The sequence below is a fragment of the Narcine bancroftii genome, chromosome 3 (genome assembly GCF_036971445.1).
Source record: "Narcine bancroftii isolate sNarBan1 chromosome 3, sNarBan1.hap1, whole genome shotgun sequence".
Classification (NCBI taxonomy): Eukaryota; Metazoa; Chordata; class Chondrichthyes; order Torpediniformes; family Narcinidae; genus Narcine; species Narcine bancroftii.
In genome coordinates, this window is record NC_091471.1 from 112,180,520 (window position 1) to 112,196,628 (window position 16,109).

The 16,109-nt window shown below is 39.4% G+C and overlaps 1 protein-coding gene across 5 annotated transcripts in view; it reads right to left on the minus strand.

Annotated features, from left to right (window-relative positions):
• Nucleotides 1–16,109, minus strand: part of ube2kb (ubiquitin-conjugating enzyme E2Kb (UBC1 homolog, yeast)) — a 219,081-nt gene that overhangs the window by 107,888 nt on the left and 95,084 nt on the right. The gene's annotated exons all lie outside the window — the stretch shown is intronic.

Here is a 16,109-nt window from a genome sequence, read left to right on the forward strand (position 1 = left end):
AGCTAATCTTGCACCACAAGAAGAAACTCTGCTTCATCCACATCTTTAATAGGAAAGCAGAGTTCTAGGGACACCCACTAGGGCAGCATTTTCCAAACTGGGTTCTACAGAACACTGGGCTTCCATGGAAAGGCTCGGGGTTCTGTGGAAGAAATGACAGGGTTCTAGTAGGGGGGAAAAATCGCACGCAACCCTCTGCTGATGCTCACCACAGACACTCATTTGCACAATACCTGCTCCCCAACTGCAAATCGATGCTGGGCTCACCTGTCCGTCAAAGGTACAGCAGCAGGGGGGGTTTGGTGTGGATGCCTTTTGAATGCCCTCTTTGTGATGCATTCTTGACATTGCATTGACTGCCTGTGCATACAGGAAGTGCAGTTCCCAGAGTGTCAAGTGAAGTAACCAGTTCAGACACCACGCTCCTTGCTCTTTCAAGGTTCAATTAGCCTCTGCCAGAGTGGAAAGATTAATGATCTCTGCTGTGTGAGGCTGACTTTTATTTGGAAGTTAGACACTGAAGTGATTAAGAAAATTCTTCACTGGGGAAGTTAGGGAGTCTGTTTTATTTGTAATCCCACACTGGTTATTCATTTTTAATTGATTTATTTTGCTGGATTATGCCTGTTCTACAATGAAATGATCAATCTTTTTGTAAGATTAAAAGTTCCCGTGATTTGTGGAGCCACGCTTGGGCAAAGGATCCCTGCTTCTCATGTTGCAACTGGGTATTGTTTCCCTGCCAGTGCAACTCACAATACCACAGTTCACCAGAAGGGAAAAGTAAGAGTCAGGCTTGCAAACCATTTCACTACCACATTCCTTACTTGCACCAAGGTTTGCAGAGTGTGAAGGGTGGTATTTGAATTAAGAAACGCACTCCTTTATTGCGTGAGGAATATCCCCTCCCTGAGCCAATCAGATTTACTGTGAGTACCTTCTCCATGAGTTCCCAGTTCACTGGAGGAGGGTTAAGGTCCGGAAGCTCCTCCCCGTCTAATCCACAGCACTCACTTCCCATGTGTGATCAGCACATTAGGAGTTCTTGAGCTCTGTTTTTTTTACCCCCACTTGTGTGGTGTACTCTACTTCTCATTGACAGACAGTGCAAACTGCACCACTGGAACTAACCTGCTTCTGCAAGATGAGGGAGCAGCTGAAAGGGTAGAGAGAGGAGTAACCCATTCATTGGCACCTTGCATCTCATTAAAACAAGTGACAGTGCAATGGTTTGCCACCTTAGCACAAGAGTGCAGTGGGGCTGCCCATGCTGGAGCGACCACTAGAAAAGATAGGTTGTCCCACTCCTGCTCCAGGGTGCAAATTGCACATGGGTAGGGAGAGAGGCTTCCCCTAGGAGCTGGATGCTTGATTTGGAAAATAAAAACGGAATGACAGGTGAGGAAAGGCAGCCACAAGAGCCCCGTGACTGTGGGTTTGGGTCTGACAAAGTGTTGAGTGGATGCTGTCTTGACCTGTCCCGGAACCAAAAGGACAACAAAGAAGTTATTGAGAACCACAAAAGTCTGCTGATGCTGAAATCTTTGGCAAAGAATTGGTGGAGGAAGTCTGCAGGTCAGTCAGCATCCGTGGGGAGAAATGTTGAACTCTGTGCTTAACAGCAAGGGGCAACTGGGGTACGAGGCAGGGGGGACCCTTGGTCTCGGACTGGTGTCTTTTCAAGCAGTAATATATCTCAGAGCTCCAGACGCTAGTGCTGCGGGTAGGTGGAGACATGGCCTGAGAATGCCACCCTCCCACGGTGCTTACCCTGTGTATATACCAAGTCTTTTAAACTGTAATTGATGACTGGGGATCCATATTTCCAAGTGCTCCCAAAAGGATTCCGTGAGCTAAAAAGTTTGGGAAGCCCTGCACGAGGGGATACATCTTCACAGCATCCACCCAAAACTTTCTAACCCACCTATTCTTGTATCTATCTCTAGTCATTAGGCATTTTTACACAGCCACTGAAAAGCAGAAAATTTCCACTAATTTTCTGCTCCGCTGGCAAAGTAAAAATGTCCTGACAGAATTTATTTGCCAAATTCCATCTCGTATTTTTTCCACCATGACCCCTGCAGATTTTTACAGAGCAGCTACTGTGTAAATTGACTGCAGGCACTTCATAAGAAACTGGGATAATGAATATAACATTCACCCTCCGACAAACTCAACACAGGAAGGCAGCGTAAAAGTGTTTAGGAAAACTGCTGCGTAAACTACCACTCCGGAGGTAAGTATTCAATTTTATTTTAAAAACAAAATTTTCCTTTATTTCTGTGCAAAAATCATAATTAATATAAATTACAAATACCTGAGGCACTAGCATACACTTGCCAAAATGACTCATCCATCTCCTTTCTTTTAGTTTGCTTTGTCTGCATCCATCCTATTATCCAAATCCATTTGCTCTTCAGCAAGAACCTTTTATGTGATACCTTATCAAACGTTTAACATAGAACACGACAGCACAGTACAGGCCCTTCGGACCTTGATGTTGTGCCGACCCATATATTCTTTTTAAAAAAAGTTCAAAACCACCCCTACCCCATAACCCTCTATTTTGCTTTCATCCATGTGCCTGTGTAAGAGTCTTTTAAATGCCCCTAATGCTTCAGCCTCCACCAGAACTATAAAAAAAATTACCCCTGATGTCTCCCCTAAATTTCCCTCTCTTAACTTTGAACTCAAGTCCTCTGGTGTTTGTTGTTCCTGCCCTGGAAAACAGGTGTTGGTTGTCTACCCTATCTATGCCTCCCATGATCTTCCAGACCTCTGTCAAGTCTCCTCTCATCTTTCTACACTCCAAAGAGAAAAGACCCAGTTTCCTAACCTTGCTTCAGAAGACTTGTTTTCCAATCCAGACAACATCCTGGTAAATCTCCTCTGCACCCTCTCCACAGCTTCCACATCCTTCCTATAATAAGGTGACCAGAACTGAACATAATACTCAAGTGTGTTGTCATCAGAGAGTTTTTAAAAAGAGAGATGCAACATGAACTCTCAACTCCTGAACTCAATATCCCTATTAATGAAGCCCAGCATCCCATGGACCTTCTTAACTATCCTATCAACCTGTTTAGCATCCTTGAGGGATGTATGGATGTATGTTCCTCTGTTCATCCATACTAACCATATAACCATATAACTACTTACAGCACAGAACAGGCCAGTTCGGCCCTACTAGTCCATGCCATAACAAATTTCCACCCTCCTATCCTGAACCTTACTCTTAAGTAACCAACCATTAACCCTGTATTTAACCTTCCAGTTTGTCCTTCCCAAATCCATCACCTCACACTTATCCAGATTGAACTCCATCTGCCATTTTTCTGCCCAACTCTGCATCCTGCTTATATCCTCTTGAAACCTTCTACAACCTTCATCCAAAAACCATCCTTCCACCTCTTCATCCAGGTCATTTATAAAAATCTTGAAGAGCAGAGGTCCCAGAAAGGATCCCTGTGGCACTCCACTAGTCACCAACCTCCAGGCAGAATATTTTCCTTCCACTACTACTCTTTGCTTTCTTCCTACAAGCCAATTTTTTATCCACACAGCCAAGGTTCCACTGATTCATTATCCCAGTTTCTTATGAAGTGCCTGCAGTCAATTTACACAATAGCCGCTCTGTAAAAATCTGCAGGGGTCTTGTTGGAAAAAATACAAGATGGAATTTGGCAAATAAATTCTGTCAGGACATTTTTACATTGCCAGCGGAGCAGAAAATTAGTGGAAATTTTCTGCTTTTCAGTGGCTGTGTAAAAGTGCCTAATGACTAAAGATAGATACAAGAATAGGTGGGTTAGAAAGTTTTGGGTGGATGCTGTGAAGATGTATCCCCTCGTGCAGAGGACCTTATCAAATGCCTTGGTAAAATCCATGTAGACCACATCTACTGCCCTACCCACATCAATTTCTTTTGTTACCTCCTCAAAAAACATAATTAGGCTCATGATGCACGACCTTCCCTTCAAAAAGCCAAGCTGACTATTCCAGAGTAGACTATACTTCTCCAAATCCTCATAGATTCTATCCTTAAGAAGGGACTCTCCAACAGTTTCCACACCACTGACACAAGACTCACCAATCTATAATTGCCAAGATTCTCCCTATTACCTTTTTTTAAAAAGGGGACTACATTTGCCATTCTCCAATCCTTCGGCACTTCTTTTGCACCCAGAGGATTCAAAGATCATAGCTACTATCTCTTCTCTCACTTTCCACAGTAACCTCGGTATATTGCATTCGGCCCCAGGGACTTATCATTCTTGATGTTTTTGAGAAGATCCAACTTTTCCTCTCCTGAATCTCCACATTGTCCAGCACACAGGCCTGTTCAATTTCGACCTCACCATGATCAAGGTCCTTTTCAATTGTGAAGACTGTTGCAAAGTATTCATTTAGGACCCCTTCTCCAACATCCTTTGCCTCCAGGCACATTACCTCCTTTATCATTTAGTGGCCCCACTTTCATTCTCATCATCCTCCTGTTCTTCACATACACATAGAACTCCTTGGGGTTCTCCTTAATCCTACATGCCAAGGGCTTTTCATGCCTCCTTTGAGTTCTCTTTTCATTTCTTAAGCTTCTTTCTGGATATCATACATTTTTCATGAGCCCTTCCTGTTTACTGCTTCCTGTATCTAACAAATGCTTCTTCTTCTTGACTAGTTGCCTGACTTGTTTCATCAACACAATTCCCTTTTCCTACCATCCTTTCCTTGTCCCAGTGGAACAAACCTATCCTGAACCTTGCACAAGTGGTCCTTAAACATCTTCCACAGTACTTCTGCGCTTTCACCCTTAAACATCTGTTTCCAATGTGCTCTCACTAGTTCCTGCCTCATCCCTTCACAATGAGCCCTTCCCCAGTTTAATGGAAATCCAAATACACTACACCTAATAGCATCCCTTTACATGTTATATTCCCAGTTTAATGGAAATCCAAATACACTACACCTAATAGCATCCCTTTATATGTTATATCCTAAAAAAAAACTTTGTACAAAACCATATCATAATGCTGCTTGAATGTCAAAATTCTCTAAGTATCCTACTATTACCTCCTCAACTGTGACAAACAATAGACCAACTGGCCTATTGCTTGCCTACTTTCTGATTTCATCCTTTCTTGAATAGTCACTTCACATTTCTTATCTTCCACCATCCAGGACCACTACTCTGCAACTACCTGTACTTTCTTGAATACTTCAGGAAGACGATGATCAGGTGCAGGGGATTTGTTAGCCCCATTAGCTTTTAAGTTTTTTTTTCCTAGATAGTCTTCTCCATAATCTTGTGATTATGTGTTATTACGACCTTGGTTGTTGGAATGTATGTATTTCCAACAACAAAGATTAATCCACAATTCAGAACCAATATAAATTTAGACATACAGCACGTTAACAGCCTCTGGATTATTTCTGTTTTTTCCTCGATTTTCCCATTTCTCCTCAATTTCATCCTCTGAGGAAACAGCATTTACTTTAGCTACTCTGTCTTTAATAGCTGCAGAAGCTCTTCCTCTCTAATTTTATATTATTTAACAGTTTACTTTCACACTATCTACTCCTTCATAATTTTTGAATTTTCCCATTCCCAAAATCTTCCTAATCCACTGACCTATTTCTAATCTTTGTGCGCTTGTTTCAATTTGATACATGCTGCTATCAGTCCTTGCCCGCATCTCCATCATTTCCCACACATCTGCACCAACCCCCTCTGCACCGACAAAAACAGGATTCCCTTTGACCTCACCTGCCACCACATCTATTATCCTCCGCAATTTCTGTCACCTACAACATGATCCCACCACCAGACATAGCTTCCCCTCTCCGCCTTCCATAGGGATCATCCTTCTACGATTCTCTCGTCCACTAATCATCACCTTGGCACCTATTTCAGTGACCATAAGAAATGCTACACGAGTGCCAACATTTCCTCCCTCATCACCATTTGGGGCCCTATACAGTCCTTCGAAGTGAAGCAACACTTGTGAATCTGTGAGTCATTTACTTGCATCCAGTGCTCCGTTGTGGCCTTCTCTACATGGGAGAGACTGGACACCAACTGGGAGATCACTTCACTGAGCACCTTCGTGCAGCCCACAATGATAGGGATCTCCCAGTGACCAACCATTTAAATTCTGCTCACCACTCCTGTGCCAACTTGTCTATCCATGACCTCAAGTACTGCCAAACCAAGGCCACCCATAAATTGGAGGAGCAACACCTCATTCTGTCATTCAGTCTGGGCACTCTCCAAATGAATGGCATCAACAGACTTCTGTTTCTGCCAGACCACTCATCATTCTTCCTCTTTTCCCTATCCTGTCTCCTTTCCTCCTGCTCTCCACCCCCTTCCATCTCTATTCATAGAACCATCCCTCCTCAACCTGTTTGCTGTTGTCCCATTCCTCCCTTATTCATTTATTACCTCTTGCCTCAGGGTCTGTGTTCCTCCCCCTGATCCCCCTACCATTTCTTTCTTTTTCAATCTTTTTATTAAACATATTATAGCAAACAATATATGAAAACAGAATGCAGAATCAATAGTAAAAACAGAAGAATCAATATATTGCAATACATAATACAGCATATAACATTATAACATAGTGAACCATATTGCACCTTTCTCCTCAATTTAGAATATTCAAAAGAAAAGAGAAAAAAGACATTGTTAAAACCCCATCTAACCAATCAAAATGAGCTGGGCAGCCTAAACAGAGTTCACTACAACAGATCAGTACAAACTATTTATCTCGTCCTTGCCAATAAAAAATAAACAGAAATCCAGAACAGTCTGGAAGGTAAAGTCAAAACACAAATTAACTCATACAAAAAAAATTTATAAAAGGTTTCCAAGTCTCTTCTAACTTAAGAGGTATCAAAAGTGCAGCTTCTAATTTTTTTCTAAATTTAAACATGACATAACTTTGAGAATGGAAAGTTCAACGAGAACTGCAGAGAGGTGGTACAAATACAGCTTTCACCGAAGAGAGCCTCATCGATCCAGGCTTTAAGCAGGAGTTATGGGGGGGGGAGGTCCGGAGGAGCAGAGTGAAACAGTCATAATTGATGAAGATCAAGTAAATGCTGACCTTGAGGCAGTGGAGTGGATGACAGATTGTTTCCATGAACTTTAATTAATTTCTTTTCTGAGGGGGTTTGATGTTTCTCCCCTATCCATTATGGGCCATATTGTAGCAGGAGCCATAACCTGTATGGTGGAACGGAGTAGTACTGTTTTTTATTCAGCACTTTTGGGGGGGGGGGTTAATATCTTGTTTTTGATTAGTACAGTATTAATTTATATATTGTTAATTTTCTTTTATTCTTTTTCTATATCCTTTTTCTTTGGGACAAACAATGGAGGAGACCTGGGAGAATGGGATGAAAATAGATACTGCACTTTTACAAGAGACTCATTTGACAGACAAAGAACATTTAAAATTAAAAAAGAAATGGGTGGGTCAAGTGGTAGACTCATCTTTTAGTTCTAAAGCAAGGGGAGTAGCAATATTAATTAAAAAAACGTTACCAGTGAAAATTCAAGATCTTATAATGTATCCTGTGCGGAGATGCGTCCTGTTCATCATCAAATTTATTCTGAAATGTGGATACTTATGAGTATTTATGCACCAAATGTAGATGGTGAAGATGTTACATGGAACACATTTTTACATTTAGCTAAATCACATGAAAAGGTATTAATAGGGGCAATTTTAATTGTCTTGAACCAAAATTGGATAAGTCAACAAAATCAGTAATGAGAGCCAAAGCAGCAAAGATTACATTGAATTTGATGAATGAATTAAATTTAATAGATATTTGGCAAAGGCTGAATCCTAAAGAGGGATTATTCTTTTCACAGAGACTTGATACTTATTAGAGAATAGCTTTCTTTTTGAGATCAGCTCAATTACAGGGTAGAATTAATCATGCTGAATACAAAGCTAGAATATTACCTGATCATTCCTCACTTTTATCAGCATGTTCAATTCCTGAGAAAGAAGTTCACCTTATAGGTGGAAGCTTAAATCCGTGTGGCTGAAAAGAGTGGATGTCTTATTTTATAAGAAAACAAATTCAATTGATTTTAGAAATAAATTCTAATTCAGTTGACAATAAATTTATGACATGGGATTCACTCAGGGCGTATCTAAAGGGACAAATGATGTTATTCAGCTAAAATTAAGAAAAATTACATGAAAGATACAAATCAGTTGGAACAAGACAGGAAAGTTGGAAAAAAATTTGCAAAATAAATTCTCTGAAGACAATTGATAAAAAAAAACTCCAAAACAATTCAGACAAACTGAAATGAAAAATTACTTCAGAAAACAAAGCAGAGATATTATGAATTAGGTAAAAGAGCACATAAGGTTCTTGCAAGGCAATTGAAAGCAGAACAGGCATCTAGAACAATTAATGTATTTTTAAAAAAACTTCAGGAATCATTACGTATAAACCACAAGAAATAAATTATTCATTTCAGGACTTCTTTCTAAAATATCAATCACAATCAGTTCATGATGAGAACAAGATTAATAAATTTTTATCTCAAATAAACCTACCTAATTTAAATGGTCAGGAGCAAAGAGATTTGAATTCTCCTTCTTCGGTAAGGGAAGTTATTGAAGTAATGAGTTCATTACAAAGTAATAAGTCACAGGGAAAGATAGTTTTCCTGTAGAGTTTTTAAAGAAATTTTGATATCCCATTATGAAAGTGTTAAATCAAGCGTTGAAGGTACATTCTCTGCCAGATTCCTTTTCAATTGCAATTATTACTGTGAAACCAGCATCATATAGGCCAATTTCATTATTAAATGTTGATTATAAGATTGTAGCTAAAGTGTTTTAGCAAATAGATTGACAAAGTTAATACACAAGGATCAAAATGAATTTGTTAAAGATTTGAAATCTGCAGATAACATGGCACGGTTGATTAGTTTAATATCTTTAGTTCAAAAGAGGGGAAATTTGAGTGTTGCAGTCATTTTAGATGCAGAAAAAAGATATGATATGGGATTTCCTCTTTAAGGTTTTAGAGAAGTGTGGGTTAGGATCAATATTTATAGATTAGGTTAAAATGTTATACAAGAATCCTAGTGTGAAAGTAGTGACTAATGGTCAAGTCTTAGCAACTTTTCAGTTAACTAAATCAAGTAGGCACGGTTGTCCATTGTCACCACCTTTAGAACCTTTATCAGAATTAATAAGACAAGAATCAAAGATAATTGGTATTAAGGTGAATCAGGAAGAATATAAAATTTATTTGCAGATGCTTTGATCTATTTAACATATGCTTTAAATACCTTGTACCAACTTGAAGTTAGATTAAAAGAATACGGGGAGGTATCTGGATATAAAATTAATTGGGGGAAAAAAGTGAAATTATACCCTTAGTAAATGGGGATTATACACAATGTAAGAGAGCAAAAAATTTTATATGGCTAGAAGCTGGAATAAAATATTTAGGTATTCATGTGGAACCAGAATTTTTTAAATTATTTAAATTATTCATTATTATTGAGGAAAATAAGAGATTTGGAAAAATGGAATATGCTACCCATTACTTTAATAAGTAGAGTAAATTGTGTTAATATGAATGTTTTTCCTAGAATACAATATTTTTCAATCGACTGATTGCAATTCCTCAAAATACATTTTAAGGAATTAAATGTTTGTGTTAGGAAATCTATATGGAAAGGGAAAATGAAAGGGTTTGTTTGGAAAAATTAATGTGGAAATATGATATAGGAGATTTACAGCTCCCCAATGTTATAGACTATTATAAAGCAGCCCAATTGACTTTTATTAATGTCTTCTTCTTCTTTGGCTTGGCTTCGCGGACGAAGATTTATGGAGGGGTAATGTCCACGTCAGCTGCAGGCTCGTTTGTGGCTGACAAGTCCGATGCGGGACAGGCAGACACGGTTGCAGCGGTTGCAAGGGAAAATTGGCTGGTTGGGGTTGGGTGTTGGGTTTTTCCTCCTTTGTCTTTTGACAGTGAGGTGGGCTCTGCGGTCTTCCTCAAAAGAGGTTGCTGCCCGCCGAACTGTGAGGCGCCAAGATGCACGGTTGGAGGCGATATCAGCCCACTGGCGGTGGTCAATGTGGCAGGCACCAAGAGATTTCTTTAGGCAGTCCTTGTACCTCTTCTTTGATGCACCTCTGTCTCGGTGGCCAGTGGAGAGCTCGCCATATAACACGATCTTGGGAAGGCGATGGTCCTCCATTCTGGAGACGTGACCTACCCAGCGTAGTTTGATCTTCAGCAGCGTGGATTCGATGCTGTCGGCCTCTGCCATCTCAAGTACTTCGATGTTGGAGATGAAGTTGCTCCAATGAATGTTGAGGATGGAGCGGAGACAACGCTGGTGGAAGCGTTCTAGGATTTATTAGAATGAATATTTGGGGTTTAATTCCCACAGGATCTAATGTTATTTTAATTGGGTGATATTAGAGGAGTTAAACCTAAACTAAAATTGAATATCAAGTGAAGTTTGTTCAAAATGCTTTAGCAATAGCTAGAAAATGTATTGCTACAACTTGGAAATTTGATATAGATTTGAGAACAGAGAGATGGCATGTGCAAGTTCGGAGCTGTACACCACTTATAAAAATTACTTATAATTTAAGGGACAAATATTATATATTGGAAAATATGGAGCCCATGTTTACAAACTGTGGGTATGAATATTAAATGAATCTCAAACATTTCCTTTCTCCTAAAAGTCTTTGTATATTAGAAGACCTATAGAAAGAAGCGATCCTGTTGAAGCTCTCATCCCATTCTTTTTTGCTTTGTAGAGGGTTAGAGTGGGGAGGATGGGAAATTTATAGAGGGAAGGTTCTTTCTCTTTCATTCTTTTCTTCTTATATAGCACATGTATTTGGAATGGACTCGTATTACTGTAAAATGCGTGAATCTTTTGTGATTTTAAATTTATAAATAAAATTTATATTAAAAAATGACAGAACTTGAGAAACCCATTGCATCAAAATAGGTGAATTAGGATCTTTCCATTTAAGTAAAGCAGCTCTTCTGGTCAGTGAAGGCTACAACCTGATGTGCAGAGGTGGGAACTTGACCCAAAAATTGAAGTCAATGGATTAGGTTGCAATCTAATACCTAGTATAATAGTCAAAGTCTTGATAATATCTGTCCAATACTTCTCCAATACAGAGCAAGACCAAAACATGCTTTAGTATGGCCATTTTTGATTTACATCCATCACAAATTGTACTAACAATTAGGAAAGATACGGGCCAACTTATCTTTCAACATATGAACCCGAGGTACCCCCCCCCCACCATTTTATTCAGGTAACTACATAAATTTTGCTCAAACTGTGTTGAAGGGCTCAGGCACAAAATGTTAGTTATCTATCTCTGTTACATAATGAACGCTGTTTGAACTACTGAGTTTCTCGAGCATTTTGTTTTTACGTCAATCTTCAATTTCTTCATTTGCCAGATTGCATAGTTTTCTGAAGGAAACCCCTGTCCCTGGAATAGACTTTTTGCTGAGATTGTGAATGGCGTCTTTCAGTGGCGACTCTTTGCATGCAGCTCCAATGGGAAATCATCGGATATTCACATTTAAAATTACTACAGCTAGAATCCATATTTGCAGACACCGACATATAACATTGTGTTAAGATGTATAAAAACAAAACCAAGTGATTGACAGAAACGGGAATCTCTGGACCGTGGGTAATTCAGGTAGCTGGCTCACAGTCCTTTTAAGAAAGATCTGACCACATGGATGTAGAGAGGGGACAAGGTAAAACTAAACTCCCTACCATCTTCCTGACTAATGTAGTCTTTAGTCAAGGGCTGCATGGTTAGTATAGCAGTTTAGCAAAATGCAATTACAGTGCAAGTGACCAGGGTTTGAAACTGGCACTGTCTTTAAGCAGTTTGTACATTCTCCCTGTGTCTGCGTGGGTTTCTTTTGGGTGCTCTGGTTTCCTCCCACTGTTCAAAATCGTACCAATATTGGAGGTCAAATGGGTGTTATTGGGCGGCACAGGCTCGTGGGCTGAAAGGGCCTGTTACCATGCTGCATGTCTAAATTAAAATTACAATAAACTTGACAAACTCAGCAAGGTTGCAGCAGCAGAGGGACATCTGGGATTACTGTGTGATGTTTCTTTGAGATACGGCTGAATGAAAACATTCTGGACAGAATGATGCAACCTGAGGGCTTCAATTTCCACTGTGCAAACTGAACACGAGCTTCAGGTAAAGACAAGCGGTAGTGATTCCATCATCAATTCAGTCCTACTCCCCCAAGCTGGAACATCTGGCAATCAGTCATACATTCTATCATCCGAGGAAGTTTTCTGCTATCATCCTGGTTGCAGTGTACATTCTTCCACCCTAGGCTAACATCAGGCTGGCACTGGAGAGGCTGAGTACTGTTAGCAGTAGCTACGAGACAGCACACTCCTATGCCTTCCCGATCATTGTAGGGTACTTCAACCTGGCCAGCTTGAAGAACTCTTTGACAAACTACCATCAATATATCACCATCTGTGCAACCAGAGGGGACAATATACTTTTAAAATGTTTTATTTTTGATTTTCAAAGACTCCAATTCAGACAACAATTACACTTTCTTTCAACATTTTTATACAACAGAACTTGTTTCCCCTCCCCCCCCCACCCCATGCCCCAATACAACCAAGAATAAAGTTATATAAATTATACAAATGTGAAAAACACAAATTCTGGTGAGGTCAATGACCCTTGTGAAAAACTAAAAAAACTGAAAAAACCCAGATACTTAAATAAAAGGAAGGTAAGGGACAAGAAAATGAGAGCACATCGTCTGCGCCATGTCCCATTTCTAAGAAGGAGCCAATATACTTGACCAGTGTTACACCATCATTAAGAATGCCTACTGTGTGATCCCATACTCTTACTATGGCAAATTTGATCATCTGGCTTCTACTCTCGGCGTACAACCAGTGACCAGTAGCGAAGATGGCAAAGGTATAGTCAAGGGAGACAAAGGAGCACCTGCATGACTGTTTTGAATTAGTGGACTGGACCATATTCAAGGTTTCATCTTCAGATTTGAATGAAGTTGTCATCAATTTCATCAGGACATCTGCAGATATGTGTGTACTCATGCAGAAATACTGTGAGCACCCTAACCAAAAGCTATTAATGAACCAAGTATTCACAGGCTGATGAAGGCTAGATCAATAGCATTTAAGACCAGTGATCCAAATCTCTATAGAAAGATCAGGTATGACCTACGAAAGACTATCTCAACAGCAGAGGCAATTCAAAGTGAAGTTAGGAACAGAATCAGATACACGCCTGCTATGGCAGTGCCTGCAGGCCATTACATCCTTACAAGGCAAAAACCAACATCATAAATGGCTGTGAAGTTTCACTCCCTGATAAGCTGAATACCTTTTATGTTCATTTTAAAAAGGAGAATTCAACTGTATCAGTGAGAATCACTGCAGAAGCTGGCATCCCTGTTTCAAAGGTCAATGTCAGAACATCTTTCAAGATAGTGAAACTCGCAAGGCACCAGTCCCTGATAGTGTACCTGGCAGGATACAGAAAATCTGTGCCAACTAGCTGGAGTGTTTACTGACATTTTCAATCTTTCACTGGTTAGAGGTTCCCACTTGCTTCAAAAAGGCATCAATCATACCAGTACCCAAGAAGACCACAGTGAGCTGCCTCAGTGACCATCTTCTGTACTGAAATGTTTTGAGAGGTTGGTCATGGCCAGAATTAATCCATACCCAAGACCTGGACCCACTGAAATTTGAAATGACAGGAGTAAGATAGATCAGTTAATTGAGTGGTGTCACAGTAACCTAGCAATCAACATTAGCAAAACTAGGGATATCACGTGATGCAGTAGAGTCAGGACATAGGAGCCTGACCCTCCCGGAAAATTAGTTTCAAAAGTGCTCTTTAAGTACAATAAACCAATTGAAGAAAAAACATTAGAACTGCATAAGAACTTCTTAATGTCACTGAAAAGGAACAATCCTCTCACTGAACCATCCGGAGTCCAACTGCTGGAGCAAGAAGATCACAATCAGAAGCCTTATGTCCAAATGAAGCCTGGGGCTGGAGTGTACGCCACCTCCCAAGTAAACCATGTCCCTCCTGGGATGACTGCAGGCGCATCTCCACCACTGGAGTGAAGAGATGACGAAGAAAATTTAACACGCATGCGCAAATTAAAAGAGGCCCCGGAGGCAGCTGGAGTAGCTAGCATTTTTGCTAGTGGTAACAGATACAGACCTCCACAGCAGGAAATCAGAGAGGACAGTGAAGGGGATCAATTAGTAATATAAGAAAAAGTAAAATTACTAAAGGTGAAAAAAGCCTAAGAAACAAGATGAATACTCGAATGCAGACTTGTTGAGAGAACTGAAAGGAGAATTAAATAAAAACAAATCAACAGATTAAAAAATATTTTGCTATTGTGAATAAGACACAAGTTCCTTTGGGCAATATGGATGAAAGAGTTAAAAATGTGGAAGATGTAGAGAAAAGAATGGGAAGAATGGAGAATGAAACACTTGCATGGACTATGGAAAAAAAACTTGGGAAAAGATGGATACATTAGAAAATTTTAGTAGAAGAAATAACATTAAGATTGTTATTCTCAAGGAGGGTAGTGAAGGTCAAGACACAATTTGATTTTTTTCAAGAATGGATACCTGAAGTTTTGGGAGTGGAAAAGTTTGAAGAACCCATTGAAATTGAGAAAGCACAGAGCCCTCAGACCACAACCATCTCCAGATCAAAAGCCACACTTTATACTGATAAAATGCTTAAGATATCAAAATAGAAAAGATATTGACTGCAGCGGCAGAAGGAGCAAAAGCAAGTAGTCGTCCACTTGATTATCAAGGATGTAAAGTTTTGTTCTTTCCAGACATAAGCACAGCATTCCTGAAGCAAAGGAGAGAAATTTAACCAGGTTAAAAAAAATTATCCTTGACAAAAAGGATATAGATTTAAACTGCATCATCTAGCCACTTTGAAGATCTTCTTGCCAGATGGCGGAAGAAAATTATTTTCAGACAATGACCGGGCAAAGGAGTTTGTAGTCATTGCCGAATATCCAACCAGCAGAGTGACTAATTTATCATATTGTTGCTTCTTTTGGTTTAATTAAGACATTTTTATATATGAAAGAATGATTAACAAATATCCCGCGGGGTGGGGGTTGGGGGTAGGGGGTGCCTGACTACTAATGATTCATATATGTTTTTGTGCCATTTGCCACAACCCGCATAATAGAAGGGGTAGTGTTGTATAATGTTTAAACAAAGCTAATAGGGGAGTTTTTGTAGTTTGTTTAATCTTGAGTTATGTATATCATACTACTTATATTTTAATTATATCTTTCCTTTCTTTTTTCTACTTGGATTGCTGGGGAAGGTGTGCTCTAACGTGGAAGATAATTGATTGAATTATTGGAGGAGGCACACGGGGAGAGGTGAAGTGGGAACATAAGAATACAGTGATAATTTTTTTATAGGGATGAGTAATACACTGAAATTTACAAGTTTTAATGTTAACGGGTTAAATGAGATGATGAAGAGAAAGATGGTATTGGTACCCATTAAGAAAATGGGAACTGATAGCCTTTTTGCAAGAAACTCAATTGAAGAACAAAAAATTAGAGAGATGGGGGGACGTTATAGCCTCTTTAATTCAAAGGCAAGGGGAGTGGCAATTTTGATGAGGAGGAATCTTCGTTAAAATACAGAATGTAGTAACAGATAAACAGGGAGATATGTAATAGTAAAGTATCAGATTTATTCAAAACAATGGGCCCTTATGAATTTATATGCACCAAATGTTGATGATAAATTTATTTAAGAAACATTTCTCGATACTTATGAAAATATTTTAGTAGGTAGAGATTTTTATTCGAACCCAACATTAGATAATTCAACTAGAGTAGCGATAAGAGCAAAACCACTTTAGCATGAATGGTAGAATTGAATTTAGTTGATGCATGGAGAAGAATACAACCGAAAGAGAGAGTCTATTCTTTTTAATTCAAACTGACACCATTCTTAGTCTAGAATTGATTTA